The 20612-nt window shown below is 47.8% G+C and overlaps 1 non-coding gene across 1 annotated transcript; it reads right to left on the bottom strand.

Annotated features, from left to right (window-relative positions):
* Positions 1 to 20510: 20510 nt before the first annotated feature.
* Positions 20511 to 20612, bottom strand: LOC115067828. Its single transcript, XR_003847200.1, has one exon. It is a non-coding gene; the product is annotated as a U6 spliceosomal RNA (small nuclear RNA).

Here is a 20612-nt window from a genome sequence, read left to right as displayed (position 1 = left end):
CTAAGGGTATTGGCATTCACATGAAACTTAGAATGAAAATCCTTCGCCAGCTGAAAGGAAGACAAGGTGAGGAAGACGAATACTGATCGGGTAAACGCATCCGCGACAGCATTGCCTTCTGCCAGAGGCCCAGGGAGCCCGGTATGGGCACGAATATGCACAATACAGAAAGGAGATTTATGGGCCCAGATGCAGTCTTGTAATGCTCGAAGCAAGGACATTACAGTTGAAGAGGTTTTTACAACGCCAACATTTTCAAGGGATAAAACTGCTTGCACTACATACTGGCTGTCTGAAATCAGGTTGAAAGGTTTAGGGAAACTGAGGAAGACTTGCAGAACTGTGGCTAACTCAGTCGCCTGGGCTGACTTAAAGGGAAATATCTGCATAGCGGGTGGCTGCCCCTCAACATAAACCACGCCCACCCCACCCTTGGAGCCATCTGTGAATATGTTACAGGCCCCCTTGATGGGCTCTGTACGGGTAATTGTAGGAAAGATGAGTGGGTTCCGAACAGCAAATTGCAAGAGGGGGTGAGAAGGATAGTGATTGTCAAATTGTCCTGTTGCACTAGTAGTTACAACAGCCCAATCATCATTGGTGGCTGCTAAGACTTCAATTTGAGCAGAGGTGTAAGGGACGATGATCTTCTCAGGTTGTTTTCCTAAAGCACTGAGGCTAAGTTTAATGGCTTTGAGTATAAGCTGTGCTATAGCTGCGGGATACCATGGGAGTACTTTGTTGGGTGAGTAAGGTAAATAGACCCACAGTAAAGGCCCATCTTGCCACAGAACTCCTGTAGGGGATATTCCTGAGGCGATGATGCATAGGAGGAGGGGCCTCTCTAAATCCAATCGGTCTACCTGTGCGCTGGCGAGCCTGTTTTCTACTAACTCAATGCACTTTCGTGCCTCTTCAGTGAGAACACGGGAAGACAGCAGAGATGAGTCACCCTTAAGGATGTCAAAAAGAGGTTGTAGATCTTCTACAGTGAGCTTACAGTATGGTCTTATCCAATTAATTAATATCACCCAGGAGTTTTTGAAAGTCATTTAACGTCTTAAGCGAATCCGTTCGGATTGTCAGTTTTAGAGGTTCAACGGTTAGACTAGTTAATCGGGTGCCAAGATACTCTTTGATGGTTTGCTCTTGTATTTTTTCTGGTGCTATAATGAGACTCCATTTTTTCAATTCTGTGGTCATGCACTGGAATGCATTATCTAATTCCTCTTTGCAAGGACTGCAGAAGAGGATGTCATCCATGTAATGATAGATGATAAGCTGGGGAAATTGATTCCTTACCAGACTCAGTGCCTTGTGGACATAAATTTGGCACATGGTGGGACTGTTGGCCATCCCTTGAGGGAGCACAGTCCACTCGTACCGAGCATCGGGGGCAGCATGATTGAGGGAAGGAAGGGTGAATGCAAACTTCTCTGTGTCAGCAAAATACAGTGGGATGGAGAAGAAACAATCTTTCAAATCTATGACCATTGTCAGCCATCCACGAAGGAGCACGGAAATAGTAGGTAAGCCGAGTTGCACTGGCCCCATGGGCTCCATTACAGCATTAACTGCTCGGAGATCGTGTAATAATCTCCATTTTCCAGATTTCTTTTTTATGACAAAGATAGGTGTGTTCCAAGGTGATGTTGACTCTTGGAGGTGCCCCACTTGAAGCTGCTCCTGAACTAGTGTGTGGGCTGCATCTAACTTTGCTTTCGGAAGGGGCCACTGAGGTACCCACACTGGTTTGGTTGTTTTCTATTTTATAGGAATCTGTTCAGTGGCCCCTAAGAAAAAACCCAAGCCCCGCCTGTCTGTTTGTCCCCTGGCTATTAGGGGCTCCAAGGGTCCATTTTCCTGAGTACCTAACCCTCGATCTCTTGAGTAACACATCGCCTTCATAATGTTCTTACTTTGAGGGCTATAACGGTCAAGGACCTCGGTAGTTAGTTTGACTCCCATACCTTGCATCACTTCCCTTCCCCATAAGGTTACCGGGATGCTCATCACAAAGGGCTGGAATGTCCCTGAGTATCCCTCGTTGTCTTTCCATTCAAGTAGACTGGCGCTAAGTTGAGGTTGTTTTGCATACCCCAGACCTCTCAAGACTTGGGAGGAGGTCTGAATAGGCCAATTAATTGGCCAATCCTTTCAACTAATGACACTTTTGTCTGCCCCTGAATCCAATAAGCCCCAGATTTGTACCCCTTGAACCAGTAGGGCAATCATAGGCCTCTCCTGCATATCCATGGTCATCCAGGCATCAGATGACCCTAGCCCGTGATCGCCTCTCGGCCTATTATGGGCCTTGTAAGAAGCATGGCAGCTAGGAAGGATAAGAAGTTGGGCTATACGGTCACCTGGGGAAATAGCCACGATCCCCCTGGGGGAGGAGTCCAAGATTTTAACCTCTCCTGTGTAATGCGAATCTATCACCCCCGGATGTACTACTAGGCCCTTCAAGGTAGTGGAGCTGTGTCCTATCAGCAGTCCCACTGTATTTCTTGGGAGAGGGCCCTTGAAATCAGATGGAATAACTTGGACACCCATATTTGGGGTTAGTATGAGTCTGGTGGTGGAACAGAGGTCCAATCCTGCACTGCCTGGGGTTGCTCTTCTAAGGGATTCCGAAGTCTGTGGCGCCTTGGGATTTGTTGCAGGGCAGGCCACTGATTGGGAGTCTGCTGGAGTGCCCCATACATTTGAGGGCCCTGAGGCGGGGGGCCCCTCTGCTCGTTTTTTGGCCTGGCTCCCGGTAGATTGGGCCCAAGGGGCCTTCCATCTATATCCCACCCTGCGGCGGGGGGCCCCTCTGCTCGTTTTTTGGCCTGGCTCCCGGTAGATTGGGCCCAAGGGGCCTTCCATCTATATCCCAATTGGATCTGCAGTCTCCCGCCCAGTGATTTCCCTTTCTGCATCGGGGGCATATGTTTGGTTTACTTTGAGGCTGTCGAATCGGGGCAGCGCAATTCGGGCAGTCCCTCTTGAAGTGTCCTGCTTGTCTGCAGCCAAAGCAGCCCTTCTGCATTTTTGATATGGGGCGAGAGGGCTTATTACCCTGCAGGCTGGATACAATGGCAGCAGCCATGGCCTGGCCTTGGATCACAGATTCATTTATGTCGCTGCATAATTTTAGCCATACATCCAGTGTCTTATTCTTATAGGGTCTGATGGCGTCTCTACATAGTTTATTGGCTTGCTCATATGCCAGCTGTTTTATTAAAGGCATGGCTTGGTCTACGTTGGGGAAGACCCTAGAAGCTGTCTCTACCAGGCGGGCGAGAAAGTCTGCAAAGGATTCTGTATGTCCCTGCATAACCTTAGAAAGACTGGACCCCAAATCCCCTGATCCTGACAGCATCCTCCAGGCGCTTACCACACTCTGATTTATCTGGGTATATACCTGTAGAGGGTATCCAATCTGATTATTAGCAAAGTTCCCTTGTCCCATCAGCATGTCCACTCCCCAGGCTGGCTGTCCATTTCGGGCATTAGTAGCTGCCTGCTCCACACAATACTCTAAATAAGCTGCTTTCCAGTTCAAGTAGTCCCCCCCCCCAACAGCACTGCTCTACAAAGATTCTGCCAATCAAAGGGAGTCATACAATAGCATTGCAGTGCTTCCACTTGCGTGAGAGTGTATGCTGCTTGGAGACCATAAGTAGCTACCGACTCTTTCAGGCGCTGAATTATCTTCCAGTCTAGTTGTTCATGCATCCTTTGTTTTGATCCTGAAAAACTGGGAATGCCCCCAACTGGGGAGGGGCCTGGGCCCACACCTTAAGAGTGTTGGCTCCGCCCATCGCCTGCATCGCCCCCTTTGTAGGAAGGGGGGCAGGGAGGGGCGGAGCCAAGGGGCCTGGAGGCCCCTCCTTCCGAGAAACAGGAAGCAAGACTTCCGATCGCGCTCTAATTGATCCCATCCTCATACGTGAAAAAAGACCCTCTAAATCACCCTCTTCTAAATCACTTTCCTCTTCCAGTTCCAGGTCTCTCAGGCTTCTAGGGCCTCCCTCTATAGATTCCTCCCTAACACTCTCCATGGCCTTTTTCCCTAGTTCAAAGTCATCCTTATACTTCCCTGTCTTATCACTGAGGCAGGTTCGGACCAAGTTCCAGATGGCTAAGGTCCCAGGTGGGAGTGGTGCCTCCTTATCCACTTCCTGCAATTCCCTTCCTAGACGTTCCCATAAGGGACCATTTATAAACCCTTCCTCAAGAAACCAGGGTGACACTATGACCATGGTATCTAAAAACTTCTCTACTGTTGCAGATTTAATCTTCACCCCCCCCTTTTTTCAACAATTGAATCAATGCCGTTTCTACTTTCAATTTTGATCCCTCCGACGCCATCGTGGCACAATCTAGTTATAATTCTCCGCCACAGAACTGTGGACGTTTAGACGTTCAAACTGTTAAGCTCCGTCCCTATTACCCCAGGAACTTCAGTAGCGCTATCCCTTCGCCGCTTACCTGCGGACTTTACCTGATCAGAGAATCAAGGTTCCCCGTCCGGGCCACCACTTGACGCAACCCAAGACTCTGTCCGGCAGAGTCAAGGAGACACGACACAGACACCAAGATGAGGTTCAAGCTTCTTCTTCTCTTTATTCTGGTCTCCCTTCTTATATCTTCTATTCCACGCACACAACCAATCGCTGTCAGACACGGGATCAGCAGACTTGGAGCAACGAAGCTCATAGGGCCGCATGGCAGTATCACGCAGCATGATGCAGGGCGTCATGCTGATGGTGCGTGATCTACTCTGTCGCGCATGCTTAAACTGGGATAAACAAGTGGGTGTCACAGGGCTGGGCAGCCGGCCAGGACACCATCTTTGGCCAGTGCGACCGCGCCTGCTTCCCACACACTATAAATTAGACATTGTTATAATTCTTCCATACAGTTAATGCTTATTTAATATACTTTTGTTGTTATAGATTTCTTTTTTTTTTTTCTGGCAGTACTGGGGATTGAACCTGGGACCTCACCCATGCTAGGGAAGCGCTCTACCACTGAGCCCTAGCTCCCGTTCCTGTGATTACATATTTCTTTACCAGCATCCCTTCTTGAGTCTTGCACTTTTTTCTGGAATTATTTTCCTTGTTCTTAAAGAGCATGCTTTAGACTTCCTTAGGCTGAGGATCTGTTAGTTGTAAATGCTCTAAAGTTTTCTCTGAAAAAAAGGTGTCTTTGTCTATTTTAGGTGGCTGTAACAAAATGCCACTGACTGGGTAAAGAGAAATCTGGAATGCCGGGAAGTCCACTGTCAAGGTCCTGGGATCTGGTGAGGGTCTTCTTGCCATGTAACATGTCAGAGAGCATCACTGTGGTGAGAGCCAGGGTGGATAGTTGGTGTCTCTCTTCTTGTAAACTCACCAATCCCTTCCTGAGGCTCTTTTATGACCTCATCTGACCCTAATCAATTCCCCAAAGCCCTGCCTGCAAATATCATCATCACATAAATTTGGAGATTAAATTTCCAGTATATGAACTTTAAGAGACAGCAAACCACAGTAATATGGTGTGTGTGTGTGTGTGTGTGTGTGTGTGTACACGTGCATTTGTGAACCACATGCTCCCTGAAGGCAGGGAAGTGATTTCCTCTTTTCTCTTCCCATGGAGTGATTCCAAAATTGCTCACCGCCCAGCTTCCTGGGGAGAGCAGAGTAGAAGCCAGAAGCCAGACTTGGTTGTGCACCATGAGCCCCTTGTGCTGACAGTCAGTGTCCATTAGAGGGCGCCCTCAGCCGGTGCCAGAGGGGTCCCCGCCCCTGAATCCCGCAGGGCTGGGCGGGGTCTCACGGTGGGAGGAACCTGGTTTCTTCTGGGAGCCTCCACATCAAATTGCCCCCTCTGCTGGAGGCACAGGCGTACTGGAGGGGCCATCCCCCCTATTCCCCAGGTGAGAAAATGGAGGCAAGCCAGAATGAAGTGGCGGGCCAGGAGATGCTGCCCCTGTGAAGCAGGGCTGGGGTTGGGAACCCAGGGGTTCTGCTTAGAAAACCAGGCTATCTATCCCTTCATTCTCTCAACAAGGTTTGTTCAGCTCCTACTGTATGCACCTTGGGGAGTACAAGGTGAGCTAAACACTTGTGGTCCCTGTCTCTTCCCAATGGTGTCTGTTGGCCGCCCTACCCCCAATTCATAATCCAGCCTCTCCTAGGCAGACTGGTCCTTCCTGTGCCAGCCCTGTCCTCCCAGCAGCCTCTCCCCATGGCCACCTGCTGAAAATCTGCTCACCCTCTAGCCCAGCCAACCCTCAGGGGTGGGGTCCAGATTCTGTGCCAGCTCTGGGCAGCTCCCCCTGGGAGGGTGCTTGCTTCTTTACCCCTAGAGGTGGGGGATGACCTGCTCTCAGATCCTCTGTTATTTGCATTTTCCTAGGAGAAGACTTAAGTCCTTGTCTCTCAAACATGCATGCAGAACTAGGGAGATGGCTCAGTGGATAAAGTGCTTGCCACGAAAGCATGAAGACCAGTGTTCGGATCCCCAGAGACCATGAGAAAGCCAGGAAGGAGTGGCAGCCACCTGTAATCCAGCCTTTGCAAGGCAGAGATGGGATCTTCTGGCAGCCACCTGTAATCCAGCGTTTGCAAGGCAGAGATGGGATCTTCTGGCCAAGCTGGCTAGCTAGATTAGCTGAATCAGTGAGCTCCAGGTTTAGTGGGAGCCTCTGCCTCAATAATTAAGGTGGGAAGCAATCAAAGATCAACTTCAAGCCTCCACATGCATGCACACATGTGTATGGACACACATGTTCACATGCCTACACACATCATTCAAACATGCATTATACACATACACACAAAAAAATAATAAAAGTGCATTTTAACCATGTCCACCTGCCTCCTAGCACCATGCCTCCAAGACAACTTAGGACTTAATCCCATGGCAGCTAAAGTCCATGGAAGGGGAGAGCATGAGGTCATGGATCCACTCTTCCAGCACAAGTCACAGAACATGTATTGGCCTTTTGTACAGCCTCTCCTCTGTCTTTTTTTTTTTCTTCTTCTTCTTTTTCGGAAGACCCCTGGGGAAGTGTACACTGTGCATGTCACTTGCCATGGTGGTCTCATGACAGAGCCAACTGGGGCTCTCCCACCCCACCCCCATAACACCAGACTAGCTTCCTGGAGATCAAAACCACAAACAGAAGGTAGAAGCGTGAGATACCAGCAGGCTGGGCCTGAGTGTAGGAGAGAGAGAGTGAGAGAGCAACAGAAAAGTTGAGAACAGGAACAGAAAAGGCTGCCTGGCTGAGATAGATCATCGGCAGGCCATCAGCCGTACATCTGCCTTCTGGTCCCAGAATGGCCATTTCCAGAGGCCAGCAAGTGTAGCAATCAGAGATGGCGTCAGACATGTGGCTCTTCTTTGGGATCGCTGGATTACTGACAACAGCCCTCTCAGGTAGCTCCCTTCTGTCACCTCCTGCTGCTGTGCTAGAGGACCTGGGTCCTGCCTGCTTGATCTCCTTCTAGCTCTTTCCTCGTGGCCACCTTTCTGGAGCCTCTTTAGCCAAGACCATGGTGGTGTGACAACAGCTTGGGGATTGGAGAAGACAAAGGACTGGCTGGATGGTGCTCCCATCCTAAAAGGCTTCCTGGAAGTGACACAAACAGGCATCAAGCCTTGTGTCTGACTGGTGCTTGGGGTCTGAGGATGGAAGCACACTTCCCACCCATAGGCTCAGGAACAGCCCCTCTCCCCTAGTTTCTTACTATCTCACAGTAAGGAAGGAACTGCTCCTTCTAGAGAATCAGGACCAACCAACAGTAGTATTTTCTATGCCAAGGCTGAGGCCTACGGTGGGATTCACCAGGGCCAGAAACAGAGCCCAGGAGACCCAGAGGAGTGCTAGACAGCCAGTCCTGGTGACTTTGGCACAAACTCTTGGGTTCATTTGGAGCAAGACGGCTCTCTAGGGCCACTTCAGCATCCTAATCTGACACCTGGACTAATGCTCTAGAGCAAGTGGGGTCACCAGATGCTGCACAGTGAGAAAGCCAAGCTGGACGGAGCAGGCAGAGGCCCAGAGACCTGAGGCACTTTGTCCTGTTTGACCTCTCACATTTGAGAGGAGGGAGCTGCTATGGAAACAGAATTATGGCCCAGAGAGTTAGGTCTGCTCCACAGCAGAGAAGCCCTGCCAGAGGGGCAGGGACAGAGGCCTGACTCAGAGGCTGTGAGCATTTGGGGAGCTCTAAAGAGGTGTCTCTTCTCTGTCGGGATCTGCCGTCCTTCCTGATGTTGCTGTGGTTCAGGGAAAGCTATTTGGTTCTGGGAGTGAGGCCCGTGTGTGCAAGGGAGGGGCCCGAGTTTCACTGCCCTTGCTTGACCAGTAGTTTCCAAAGTAGTTACTCTCAGGTCTCAGTTGCTGTCTGCCCAGATGAGAGGCTTCCTCTTCCTGTCCATCAGAGCCACCATCACTGCCCTTGCCATGAGGACCAACACATGCTCAGGATTAAGTTCTAATCAGAATGATCTGCCCTCTACCCCCATGGGGGCTTCTGACCTGTTCTTTCTATTTCTTCAGCCACACAGTAGGCACGGGGTCTGGGGCTGAGCTGGATGTGGGCGGCCTCGGTGCTGAAGCTGATGGGTGGCTGGTCCTCAGTCTGAGAGGTTAGGCCAAGAGCAGTGCCCAGGGAAAGGCTCAGAGGAAGGCACCTCCAGGAAGAGGCCTAAACTTAGGTGTGTGCCATACTCTGACAGCATCTGCTCCATCCATAGTATCTATACCCTAGGCTCCTTCATGTTCTAGAAACGATGTTGATATTCAGTTGATTCAGTTTTTGCTACTGATAAAAGTTTAGTTTTGAAGGGAAACTTTATGTCATGTTGAGGGAAAGGAAAGTGTAAGATTATAAATGACAGAGAAGACCAATTTGTAGCAATTGAAATGATGCCTGTCAAGGCCTGGAGCCTGAGGCCCATGCTCTCCTTGTCATAGGGAAGGTGAGGGAGGGGATCCTGACAAATTGGTTCCAAATTGGTTTTTTTCTTCTGAATTTGTCAGAGGGCAGACAGTACCCTGAGCTGGGAATAGTCCCCTCATTGGACACTGATCACTCAAGGTCACAGATGGTCAGTGTTCCACTGAAAAATGTGGCCTGTGAGGAAGAGCTCTGTGAACAGGAGAATTGTATCCCAGTATGTCCCTGAGTCCCCTTCTGCTGTGAGGAAAGTTTAGCAGCTAGGTCTCAGGCTAGAGTGGTCTATCCCCTTTCCCTGGCCCCTCAGGCCCTGCTGGACCTTGAACTGTCTATGGTGGTGGGGGGGGAGGCTGTGGGGAGCCACATATGTTTAGGAGAAAAGATGGAAAAACAATGAAAAGACAGAAGAAAGGGGGCAGATGAATGTGGTCCAGGAGGGAGTTCTGGAGCTTTCTGCCCAAGAGCTTGGGTGCACTCCCTGGTTCTACTCTGGGTGGCAGGAGCTGGCAGATACCAGGGTTCCGAGGAGCTGAGAGAACATCCCCTCTCCTGTTCATGTTCCTAGTCCTGGTACCTAGCTTTCTAACCTGAGTCCCACACAGCTATTTCCCTGCCCAGATGGCCTGGGTTCTCAGCCGGCCTCTCGCAGGGCTTATATGTTACTGGGTGGCCAGTGCTTAGAGAGACAGGCAGGCCCTCTGGTTCACTGATGATGCTCCCTAGTTGTCTGGACCCAGGAGCCTCCAGGTCTGTGCTTCAGTTTCCTGATCCACCAATACAGTGAAGAGAAGGCCAAGATAATGAACTAGAAGTCCTTTACTGGAGGATGGGGTTAGGAGACCTGAGTTTTGTCTCAGTCTTACTTTTAATTCACCACATACCTGAGCTCCCATCCCTCTCTGGACCTCATTTTCCTGGTCAATGGAATGTAGGTGCTTTGGCAGGAATCTCTGGGGACTCTTCCAGATCCCACACTCCAGCAGGGTCAGAAAGAAACAGGCTGTTCCCACTAGTCCATGGCTCTGATCCCCCAGCACTAGAGTCGCTAAGGTCCTCAGGGCTATATTTGTGTGCTGAGAAGGCAGTTCGTAGTTATTTTAAAGTAATACTTTGCCTGGTGTGGTTGTGCTCACCTTTAATCCCAGCACCCCCGAGGCAGATGTAAGGAGATCCCTGTGAGTCCAAGGCCAGCCTGGTCTTTGTAGTGAATTCCAGACAGCTGGAGCTACTGCCTCAAAACAACAACAACAACAACAATAATAATAATACTTCAGGCTGGAGGTATGGCTCAGTGACTGAGCATTTGTCTAGCATGTGAAGGTATCCAGTTTGACACCACACACACACACACACACACACGAGCTTCTTTTTAAAAGTTAGGAATCTATTTTTCCTTCTTTTGTATATAAATTTTACTTTATTTATAAACTTGATAACTCAAAGGGAACTTTGAGGCAGTCAAGCTGGCCAGAGTAACTTCTTTAAATGATAAATACCCTATACATATACAGCTAATTAGTTCCCTTAGCTATGTGCTTTCCAACATGTCAGCCACTGGAAGCATGCATTTAGTGTGTGTGTGTGTGTGTGTGTGTGTGTGTGTGTGCGCGCACATGTTATGTCAGCACACATTTGGAGGTCAGAGGACACCTTGAGGGAGTCGGTTCTCTCCTTCCACCATATGTGTCCTAGATATCGAACTCAAGTAATAAAGTTTGGTGGCAAGTGCCTTTATCAGCTGAGCCATCTCGCTGGCCCTGAAAATGAGTTTGTTTCTATTTTTAGAAGGATGTAATATGTCACATTAATACATTATATGTGAATTACATGTTGATAATATTTTTGGACATGGAGGGCTAAATAATTTTATTAAGATTAAGCTCATTGGCTCCTTTTTACTTTAAATGTGACTGCTAAAAAAATTAAATTACACATGTAGTATAGCTTGCATTGCATTATATTGGATAGCGTTCTCTTCTATAATCTAAAGTTTTTGGTTTACATTTATTTATTTATTTGTTGTGTATATGTATGTGTGTGTGTGTGTGTGTGCACCTGCATGCTATGGCATGCATGTACACATCAAAGGATAACTTACAGGAATCAGTTCTCTCCTTCTACCCTAGGGGACCAGGGATTGAACTCAAGTCATCAGGCTTGGCGGCAAGCACTTTAACGGCTGAGCCCATCTTGCTCATATTTTAAACTGAATTTAGGAATTGAAGCTCTCTCTCTCTCTCTCTCTCTCTCTCTCTCTCTCTCTCTCTCTGGGGATTGAACTCTAGTCCTCCCAGATATTAGGCAAGTGCTCTACTGCTGAGCTCAACTCTAAGGCCCATGGATCTCTTTCCTTCTAGAACAGAAAACAAAGCAGTCCTGAAGGATGTTACAGAATGTTTGCAGATCTAAGAATCTAATATAAGCATAAGCAGAGGCCCTGAAATTCTCTTAAATATTCTAATGATATTGTCAGACATTGTCAGTCTCTTGCATTTTTAACTTAAACTTTGAATGAAGTCAACTGTTCCGTTGCATTCACAAGAAGTTCTTAACAGCCACATGTTCTGAAATGTCAAAAACACAGAATTTTATACAGCACAGAACTTGACCTAACTTATGCTTGATGCAACTCTGGAGATACTAGAAGGTTTTTCTTATTATGTATATTTTGTAAACTCTAATCTTTCCAAGAGCTAAAAGCCACTTGCCAAGAAGAAAGCAGTTGCGCCCGGCAGGTGGTTAGGCCCTTCCGGAGCAGAACAGGAGGAATCGCTCACTTCAGTAGATTCATCTGGGGTCGGCTTTGCTTGTAAAATATAAGACATGGATCTTTCTTGCTGCCAGCGGCCATGCTGTGTCCTTCTGTCCTCCAGCTGGGCAGGTCTTTTGACACACAGTTTCTGGGTATGAGGGACATGGACCTAATCTTTACATCTGTGTCCTCCCCTGAGGGCTTCCCCACTTCACTGGATTAAATCAAGCACCTGTGTGCAGTCTTCCATTCCACATCTCACTTCTTCCTGCCTGTGACCCATCTCACAGATAAGCTTACAGGATAACCTTTTGTATAGTCTGATAATCTGGCTTCTTGTGCTGTCTACCCAAGCGGGGGGCGGGGGGGAGACGATCGCTGGGGCACAGTTGGCATGGTTGTTACCACAGTGGCCGTCCCAAGTGGTAGGGCTGACACAGTTAGCCAAATGTGGACGGTTACAGAGTGATCTGGAAGGAGCGAGATAGGCCACCGACAGCTCCTGTACGCAGTCTGTGTTTGTTGAGGCCTCTACTGTCCACACCAGCCTCATTTCCTGATAAGAAAGCTCAGGAATTCAGCTGAGTCCTGGCAGCTGGATTCTGAGGCTAAGAAATCAGACTACTCCCTGGGACAAGGAAGGACAAGCAGGTGGGGCTTGAGACAAAAAAGGCTCAGCCACACCTGAAGACCTGAGTTAGATCTACCACATGGTAGAGAATTCACTCCTGAAAGTTTTCCTTGACTTGCACATGCATGCCGTGGTACTTACACACACACACACACACACACACACACACACACACATACACACACACACACGCACACCAAATATAAATAAATAAATGTCAAACATAAAAAGGATAAGCAGGTGTCCCTGACAGGGGCTGGAAGGCCTTGTAGAAAAAGACCATCCAAGAGACCAGGCCACCCTCCCATACCAAGTTCAACACCCATGCCAAGCGCTAGGCTTGCACTGAGAAGGCCCTATAGGCTACAATCCCCAAGTCATCAGCATCCTGATATCTTTCACCACTTAACACTGCTTCTTACCTGCTGTTTTAAAGTATAAGCACATTGATTTGTAGAAAAGACTTTGCACGGCTCACTTACAGGGAAAGGTGTTGGAACTCATCCAAGTGGTGCTAACATTGGAAATATACACCACAAAAACAAAAAGATATAGTTAGATGACAGCCAGATGCTTCGCTGCCTCTCCCTTTGCCCCAAAGGGAGAGTTCTAAGTGTCAAAGAGGCATTCATGACTAGCCCCTGTGGAGGTTTCTCCTCAATGACAGCAGACAGGCTGCAAGGGAAATGACTTAATGGTGATGGTGCTGCAGAAGTCCACTGGAGCCATCAGGCAAACCTCTGGGAATGTGCCTGGCACTTTGGAAACACTGATTAAAGAAATGACAGAGGGACCTAAGATTACCCCCCACCCCAGAACTGAGCCTGAAGAAGCTGCTCAGTTGCCTGAAAAACATTCTGGAAACAAGGACCCCATAATGGGCAGTCCTGGGCACCCTGGCAAGCCCCTGAGTTTCCTGAATGAGCTTTGAAGTTGGGGATGGACTCAAGCTCACACACCCCCACCCCCCAATTCTGAAACTTTGCTTTATGTGTCTGTATGTGTGTATATATGTGTACATGTCTATGCATGTGCAGGTGCACTTGTATATGTGAATATACATGCCCATGTGTGTTGAGGTCAGAGTAAACTTCAGGTGCCGTTCCTCATGTGACACCCCCTCCCCATTAATTTTTAAGGAGGGTCTCTCGCTGGTCTGGAACTCATGGGTAAGGCTAGGCTAAGTGGCCAGCAAGTTCTTCCCTTACATGGATTCTGGATTGAACTCAGGACCTTGTGCCTGCAAGACAAGCACTTTATGGATGGTGCAATCTTCTTACCCCACTCCCACTTCAACTCTGAGAAACAGAGTCCCTATGGCATGGGGGAGGGAGGGAGTCCTTGGAGGGGTGAGGTTAGGATGGGGTTTGGGAACTAGCTCTCTTCTCAACTAACTTTGTGGGGTAATCTCGGGCAAGTTCCTTCTTTTCTCTGGTCCTAGTTTCCTTCCCAGAAAATGAACACATTGAATATAAAGCACACAGTCAAAAAATCCTCACCCTCAGCATGTCCCTAGAGACCACAGGCTGAGATCTAGCAGGCAGAAACCCAGCCCCAAGACAGACCCAGTGCCCAAACCGGAGCCAGGTAGGGCAGGCTTGTGTTTGCCGTCCCAGCTCTGCATGACCCCAGGGTTGTTTATATGCCTGCGTACTGCCGATAAGAAGGCCAGGCTAGCCAAGCTGTTCAAGCCAATTTAGATATAGCATCCCACAGTTCCAGGACAAAATACAATATTCAAAAATGTTATCTTAGAAATGTTGCACATAAATCTGAAAATGATTAATCCTGTGTGTGTGTGTGTGTGTGTGTGTGTGTGTGTGTGTGTGTGTAGGAGTTAGTAGTGAACCCAGGGCTGTTTGCACAGTTTGTTTACCCACAAAGCAACTCTGTTTTATAGATGAGAAAACTGATGTTAGGCAAGCCTCAGAGAATGGGCCAAAATCTATAGCTACTAAGTGCCAGAGCTTGAGCAGCCCAGAGCCTGTTCCATGAGTGAGTGGCCTGGTTAGCACCCTATCCAGGTCGGAAGTTTCTTCACCAAATGCCACCCTCCTCCCTTGCTGCAACCTCACCACTGAGTCCAGGAACCGTCATGATGGGCCTCTGGGTTCTTGTGGCCTCAGAAAGACTTTGGCGATACAGGCGACCCAGTGTGGCTGCTGTGCTCCCTTTCATGAAGAGTGTCTGGAAGTTAATACATGTTTCAGGACCAGGGAGGAAAGTGAAGTTCAAGAGGCACCAGGTGCCAAGGCCTGACTGGAGGCTCCATCTCTGCATCTGCCATGTGTCAGACCCTGTGCTGGCACTGAGATACCAGACACAAAGGTCATATCATTGTGAGGGTGGAGAAATATGCCAGGGTCAACCTGGGCTAGTGTGGCAACAACTCAATGAACTGTAACCACCATCAAGGGAGATAGCATCTTTTAAGTCTCAGCTTAGACGCTTATCTCATCCCACCCTCACGAAGTGCTTGAGCAATCACCCCCATTTTAGGGACAGGGGAATTGAGGCTCAGAAGACTGTGTAATTTGTCTCAGTGGTAGCTGATACTGAATTTTTTAAAAAATCATGTCTGGGGCTGGAGAGATGGCTCAGTAGGTAAAGTGCTTGTCTTGCACGCCTGAGTTTATGAGTTCAATCCCCAGAACCTATGTCCAAAAAAAGAAGAAAAAATGGGCCTGGTGTGCAATCCTAGTTCTGGGGAGACGGAGACAGGCAGATCTCTGGGACTCACTAGCCAGCCAGCCTAGCCTAGCCTAGTAAGTTCCAGGTCAGCGAGAGATCCTGTTTCAAAAAACAGCAGATGTCTCCTAAGAAATAACACCAGAGATTGACCTCTGACCTCCAAAGACACAAGCACACAAGCACGAGTTCCCATCCAAACATACACACAATCCATGATTGAAGGTCTCAAAGACCCATTTTTCAGAACTATGACCTGCACTGTGCCAAGGAACTGGGAGGGAGGCCAGGAAGAGGATGACAAGAGGGGTACTTTTCAGAAGAGGGAACATTGCTATCTCAGAGACTGACTTTGAGGGCCAGCAGAAGCATTCTCAGCACATAGGTATTAAAAAACGAAAAGTATTCAAGTTGCTGACCTCTGAGGGAGTCCTTTAGCCAACTGCGCAGCACCAGTATTGACTTCCTGGTTTGGGTGAGGTGCAGGGTGATGGGTGTGGGATTTTTTTTTTGGTGCTTATTTTTGTGGTTCTATAATTTCAAAATAAGCAATTAAAAGGAGAAAGAGAATTTTAGGCAGAAGGGCCCGCTGTAGGGATTGTATATGTGGGGAGTCCCAATGGTTCCAAAGGTCGTGTTGGGTGGGCAGGGCCACAATTCCTGAAGGATCTGGGCACCTGTCTCATCCTAACTGGTGTGTCATGAGGATTCCATGAGTGAACATATGAAAATATCAATGCATGACTGACCCACAGGAAGTACACACAGGAAAAGAGCATTTATAGATGTTCCCAGGGCAGGAAGGATGCTGGCCTCTGGGTTAGCACACTGTAAACACACAGCATATTTTCTCATCTCACCCTGTGAGGAGAAGTCACCCCCATTTTACTGACTGAGGCCCAGAGAGGGGAAAGACTTTTCCTAGATGGCACCACTGTGAGATGTCTGATCTTTAACTGGACATCACCTTCTCAGCCTTGAAAATTGGGCAGGGGATCCCAGCCACCTCGAGATTTCTTCAGGAACATTACCCCCATTTTCTTTTGGACTTGCCCCACCTCATCTACCCACCATCAGCAGGGCTGTTTCCCAGAACTGTGGAGAGTTTGGATGCTGTCATTTCAGGCTGACTGGTCACTCTGAGCCTCGATTTCCCCTGCTGTATCTCAGGGCCAACAGCAATGCTCAGAGTCCAGGGCTGGGATGGGGTTCCATGAAATGTTGGCTGTGATACACTAGAAGAAATACTAGGCATCTTGGATGCTAAGAGGGCCTCACAGCTGCTTCCAGGGCTGAGACTGGGGCTGGGGCATGGGACAGCAGAGGGGAAACAGAGCCACCCAGATTTCTGACAGCCATTTTGTAGGCTCTGTGGCCTAAGAGCCTCCTTTCCAATAGTGGCAGCTGGCAGAGGCCAAGAGGCAGAGTAGTGGGCTGATAGACTGCTGAACAGGCTGTGGGACTGGACCTGCTGCCTGGGAGAGACTGGAGACAGGGTCCTTGTCGTGGGAAACCGACCTTTCATTTTTCTCTGCAAGAGACCTTTGAGTTTCCACAAGTGTTTGGGGGTGGGAGCCCATTAGACGTTCCAGCTTCCATGTTTCCAGGCCATTTCTGATCTCACTCATGACCATGGCCTACCTCCTGTCTCCAGGTAGTTACCAGTAGATGTCCAAGGCATCAGTGTGGAACTGAGGGCACAGGCTGTTGGTAAAGAGGGACATAGACTGAGAGTGGAGGAGCCTTAGGGCTGGGAGCTTTTCTGAGTATCCCACTCTAGGTCAAGTAAGACACAGAGTTGAAGTTGATGTCTTCAGAGCTGGGTGCAAGGCTGAGCAGGGACCTGCTTCCTTTATTGAGGAGCAAACTGTTGCCCAAGAGCCACCAGTCACTGAAAGACCTGGGACCAAAGTCACTTTCTGGTCATGGCCCACCCCCACTAGCTGCCTCTTTCTCAGTGGGGTTAGGAGGAAAGGTTTTTATCTGCACATGAGTAGTTTTTTGGCTAGGTTCCCACAATACCCAGCAGTGTTTTAGTTTTGTTTTTATTCTTTGAAAATTTCATACATGTATACAATGAAGTATGACTATGTAACACCCCAATCCTCAACACCTCCCCCTCCTAACTTCCTGTCATTTTTTAAATAACCCACTAAGTTCAATTAATGCTGCCTATATTTGCATGGGTGTGGGGCCATCCACTGGATCATGGGAAACTTACCAATGGCCATATCCTAGACGTTTGAATCTCCTTTCCCAAGAAGCCAATATCTCTTCAGTAAGGAATGAGGCCTGGGGAGTACCTCCCCCATCTATGTGGGAATTTCAGCTGGTTCGATCTTGTGTTGGTAACCCCAGTTATTGTGAGCATTTCAGTTTTGAAAAAACAACATTCTCTTACATGCCACGGTGTGCTTATCAAAATCAGGAAATTAATACCGATTCAATATTATTAGTCTACAGACTTTACCCAGCTTCTGCTAACCATTCCAAAAATATCCAAAAGAAAATTCTGCTCAACGTGCTAGATGGAAGTCTGGTATCTGTTCTCTTTAATCTAAAATGATTTATCAGATTTGTCTGATGATTCTTTGTGATTGGATTTGAGTTATGCCTCATTGGGTAGAAGTGTCACAGACTGATGTGTGTCCTTCTCAGTGTGCCCTATCAGGAGGCACGTGGTGTGCCTGTCCCATCATTAGTGGCTTAACTAATCACTTGACTAAACTATTACCTGCTGGGTTGTTTCACTGTAAACTTTCTCTTTCTTCTTTGGAATTAATATGCATCTTGTAGGTAGCTTCTTTGATAATATATGTATAAATACCACATGAGTATTTCAGTTCCCCCACACCTTTGCCCACTAGTTGTAACATGGTGGCCCTTGCCCAAATCAGTTATTATAAGGATGGCTATCTGATGATGCTGGTGGAACTCCACCATCCCTTCAACATTTCCCTATCTTTACTGACTTGGCTTTCTTGACTGGCTCAGTGTGTAAGAGTCAGTTGGCTCAGTGCATGGAAGGCTGATAAAGGTGAGACCAAGGTTAGAATTTTCCCTCAGGGGAGCCTGTATTGGCCACCATCTTGCCCTGTCTCAGATGTTGGCATTCGGTTCAGCAACTCTGCCACTTTGGCCGGTTCTTCTTACTTTTCAAGTGCTACTTGTTTAGTCTCTGTTACTATGTGTTGGACCCTTTTTCAAACCATAGAACAAAGCCCCAGTTTTCAAATAATCATATTTTCAAAACAGTATCATTCCAGAAAAGAATGCGTGTGGCAAGAGGCTGGGGTAGAGATGCGTGTGAGGCCTCCGAGGGCATCTGGGCAGAGATCTGGGCAGTGCTCGAATCTGAGCATGCTGACGTCGGGGAGGAGATCATTCCAGACAGAGGGAATAGCTGCCCTGGGGTTCCTGACATGGGACTGAATTGACATGAGGGGAAATTGCACAGGGATACGAGGAGGAGGAGATGGGGTTGGAAAAGGTGGTGATGGCTGGGCCTACAGATCCTGGGGTTTAGAATTGACCCAGAGAAAGTGGGAAATCAGAGTTTAAAATATGAAAGATATATTCGTATCAAAACACTGAAAACAATGAGGTCAGTAAACAGCCTGCCACTCAATCCTGAGTGGGCTCTCTCTGTCACTGAAAGAGTAGTAGGTATTAAAGGCTGGTCATGCTGCATTGAGGATTTTTTTAAGCATTTTTTTTTCCTTGTGTGTATGCGTATGTGCCATGGCACACATGTGGTGACCAGAGGACAACTTGTAGGAATCTGTTCTTTCTTTCTGTCACACGGGTTCCACGTATCAAACTCAGGTTGTCAATGCAATACCATTTAATCTTGTATCCTAAATTGTCTTCGGAACCAAGCCTGGTGTGGGAATGGTCTCAGTAGCTGGTGGAAGCAGTAGTGAGGAGGGGTAAAGGGGCTGATGGAAAGGGGGGCGTGTTGCGAGGGGCAGAGACACAGCCTACACTCAGTAGTGGCTGAGAGTACCCTCTACCTCCTTCAGCCAGACTCTAGCTAACCCAATCTACATTTTGATCGTAGAGAAACTGAGGCTGGGAAAGGGACAGGGACTCATCCAGGGCAGTAATAATAGCTGGTTTCCATTCTACCAACTCTCACAACCCCAGCCAATTATAGTGAAAATTCAGACATGATATAAACATTAGTCATCCTTATCATAAAAACGTTGTTAACAACCACATTAAAAAAGAAATGTGAAGAGACAGAAGAAATCTCACCCGGCACCTTCACAGGGCTCTCGTCCTTTCATCCTTGAAGGAGGAGTTTATAACTCTTGGGAGCATTTTGTACAATCAGCACAAAGATGAGGGTGCTAAGGGGCAGGCATTGGGTGGGTTTTGAAAAGTTTTTATAGGATAACTGTGAGTGTGTCAGTTCTGGGGTCTTTGCATTGAGTGACAATGTCTCTAAGTTCCACCACTTCGGCTATGAACTTGAACAAGTCCCTGAACCTCTCTGAGGTAAGACGGGTGCAGATGGTAGGTCAGCCCCTCAGCTCTTGGGCTATAGACAGATCCTGAGGCTCCCTGAAGGCTTCTGGAGCTAATTTTCAGTCACCCACATCTGTGAGACTGACTCAGTTCTACCTATATCAAAGTAGTCACAAAACTCAACTCTGTGAAGGACTTGCTGGTTTACAGACTCCTCAGGCATCCGGAAGTGAAAGAGGACACCTCCCTCCATCTTACTGACTCTTCTTCCCAGAATTCTCTAGAAGTCCTCTAAGCTCTTCCCACTTAGCTCCTGTTGAGTTTCTGTTGCAGGTATGAGTGCAGAGGTGGGTGATTTAGTGCTCTAGGGTTGAATAACAAAGTCCCACAGGCAAGGTGGCACCAACAAGAAACTGTATTTTAAAACAGATCTGGAAGTTGGAAGTAAGTCCGAGAACAAGGTGTCCGCACTGAGGTTCCTTCTGAGGGCTGTGAGTGTTTCTTCTGGACTTAACACCAGCTCCTGCTGGTTTGCTGGCCATCTTGGGCATTCCTTTGGCTTCTAGAAACATCACTCTGGAGTGAGGGATGTAGCTCAGTTGGTCGAGTGCTTGCCTAGCATGCATGAAGCCTACGTTCAATCCTCAGCAATAAATAAACCAGGCCTGGTGATGTATACCTGTAATTCCAGCATTCAGGAGGTGGGGGCAGGAAGATCGGGAGTTCAAAGTCATCTGCAGTTACATGGAGTTTAAGGCCAAGTCGAGCTACATAAGACCCTGCTTAACAAAACAAAACAAAAAACAAAACATCACCTCAGTCTCCCCTTTTATCTTAACATAGCATTTTTGCCCTGTACTATGTCAATGTTCTGTTTTATAAGAACATCAGTTATATAGGATTAGTGGCTGTTCCAAGGACCTCATTTTTACTTGACCTCGATAAACCTTATCTTTAAATAAGGTCACATTCTTGGGTAGCTGGAGTTAAGGTTCCAATGTATCTTTTCTTTCTTTTTTTTTTTTTAAATATGGAACGCTTCATGAATTTGTGTGTCATCCTTGAAAAGGGGCCATGCTAATCTTCCTGTATTGTTCCAATTTGAATATTTGCTGCCAAAGTGATC

The sequence above is a fragment of the Nannospalax galili genome, unplaced genomic scaffold, assembly GCF_000622305.1.
Source record: "Nannospalax galili isolate Female #2095 unplaced genomic scaffold, S.galili_v1.0 scaffold1270, whole genome shotgun sequence".
Lineage (NCBI taxonomy): Eukaryota > Metazoa > Chordata > Mammalia > Rodentia > Spalacidae > Nannospalax > Nannospalax galili.
Note: the sequence above shows the minus strand (reverse complement) of the source record. Positions and strands in the feature narration are given on the sequence as shown.